This window comes from Heptranchias perlo, unplaced genomic scaffold (genome assembly GCF_035084215.1).
Source record: "Heptranchias perlo isolate sHepPer1 unplaced genomic scaffold, sHepPer1.hap1 HAP1_SCAFFOLD_429, whole genome shotgun sequence".
Taxonomy (NCBI): Eukaryota; Metazoa; Chordata; class Chondrichthyes; order Hexanchiformes; family Hexanchidae; genus Heptranchias; species Heptranchias perlo.
Genome location: NW_027139441.1, coordinates 141,005 through 143,352, shown reverse-complemented (window position 1 = coordinate 143,352; position 2,348 = coordinate 141,005).

Sequence of the window (2,348 nt, the reverse complement as noted above, 5' to 3'; positions counted from 1 at the left end):
GGGTCAGGTACAGGGTTAGATACAGAGTAAAGCTCCCTCTACACTGTCCCATCAAACACTCCAGGGTCAGGTACAGGGTTAGATACAGAGTAAAGCTCCCTCTACACTGTCCGTCAAACACTCCAGGGCAGGTACAGGGTTAGATACAGAGTAAAGCTCCCTCTACACTGTCCCATCAAACACTCCCAGGGTCAGGTACAGGGTTAGATACAGAGTAAAGCTCCCTCTACACTGTCCCATCAAACACTCCCAGGGCAGGTACAGGGTTAGATACAGAGTAAAGCTCCCTCTACACTGTCCCATCAAACACTCCCAGGGCAGGTACAGAGTTAGATACAGAGTAAAGCTCCCTCTACACTGTCCCATCAAACACTCCCAGGGCAGGTACAGGGTTAGATACAGAGTAAAGCTCCCTCTACACTGTCCCATCAAACACTCCCAGGGTCAGGTACAGGGTTAGATACAGAGTAAAGCTCCCTCTACACTGTCCCATCAAACACTCCCAGGGTCAGGTACAGGGTTAGATACAGAGTAAAGCTCCCTCTACACTGTCCCATCTAACACTCCCAGGGTCAGGTACAGGGTTAGATAGAGAGTAAAGCTCCCTCTACACTGTCCATCAAACACTCCCAGGGTCAGGTACAGGGTTAGATACAGAGTAAAGCTCCCTCTACACTGTCCCATCAAACACTCCCAGGGTCAGGTACAGGGTTAGATACAGAGTAAAGCTCCCTCTACACAGTCCTGTCAAACACTCCCAGGGTCAGGTACAGGATTAGATACAGAGTAAAGCTCCCTCTACACTGTCCCATCAAACACTCCAGGGCAGGTACAGGGTTAGATACAGAGTAAAGCTCCCTCGACACTGTCCCATCAAACACTCCCAGGGCAGGTACAGGGTTAGATACAGAGTAAAGCTCCCTCTACACTGTCCATCAAACACTCCCAGGGTCAGGTACAGGGTTAGATACAGAGTAAAGCTCCCTCTACACTGTCCCATCAAACACTCCCAGGGCAGGTACAGGGTTAGATACAGAGTAAAGCTCCCTCTACACTGTCCCATCAAACACTCCCAGGGTCAGGTACAGGGTTAGATACAGAGTAAAGCTCCCTCTACACTGTCCCGTCAAACACTCCCAGGGCAGGTACAGGGTTAGATACAGAGTAAAGCTCCCTCTACACTGTCCCATCAAACACTCGCAGGGTCAGGTACAGGGTTAGATACAGAGTAAAGCTCCCTCTACACTGTCCCATCAAACACTCCCAGGGCAGGTACAGGGTTAGATACAGAGTAAAGCTCCCTCTACACTGTCCCATCAAACACTCCCAGGGCAGGTACAGAGTTAGATACAGAGTAAAGCTCCCTCTACACTGTCCCATCAACACTCCCAGGGCAGGTACAGGGTTAGATACAGAGTAAAAGCTCCCTCTACACTGTCCCATCAAACACTCCCAGGGTCAGGTACAGGGTTAGATACAGAGTAAAGCTCCCTCCACACTGTCCCATCAAACACTCCCAGGGTCAGGTACAGGGTTAGATACAGAGTAAAGCTCCCTCTACACTGTCCCATCAAACACTCCCAGGGTCAGGTACAGGGTTAGATAGAGAGTAAAGCTCCCTCTACACTGTCCCATCAAACACTCCCAGGGCAGGTACAGGGTTAGATACAGAGTAAGCTCCTCTACACTGTCCCATCAAACACTCCCAGGGTCAGGTACAGGGTTAGATACAGAGTAAAGCTCCCTCTACACTGTCCCATCAAACACTCCCAGGGTCAGGTACAGGGTTAGATACAGAGTAAAGCTCCCTCTACACTGTCCCGTCAAACACTCCCAGGGTACAGGGTTAGATACAGAGTAAAGCTCCCTCTACACTGTCCCGTCAAACACTCCCAGGGCAGGTACAGGGTTAGATACAGAGTAAAGCTCCCTCTACACTGTCCCATCAAACACTCCCAGGGTCAGGTACAGGGTTAGATACAGAGTAAAGCTCCCTCTACACTGTCCCATCAAACACTCCCAGGGCAGGTACAGGGTGAGATACAGAGTAAAAGCTCCCTCTACACAGTCCTGTCAAACACTCCAGGGTCAGGTACAGGATTAGATACAGAGTAAAGCTCCCTCTACACTGTCCCATCAAACACTCCCAGGGTCAGGTACAGGGTTAGATACAGAGTAAAGCTCCTCTACACTGTCCCATCAAACACTCCCAGGGTCAGGTACAGGGTTAGATACAGAGTAAAGCTCCCTCTACACTGTCCCATCAAACACTCCCAGGGCAGGTACAGGGTTAGATACAGAGTAAAGCTCCCTCTACACTGTCCCGTCAAACACTCCCAGGGTCAGGT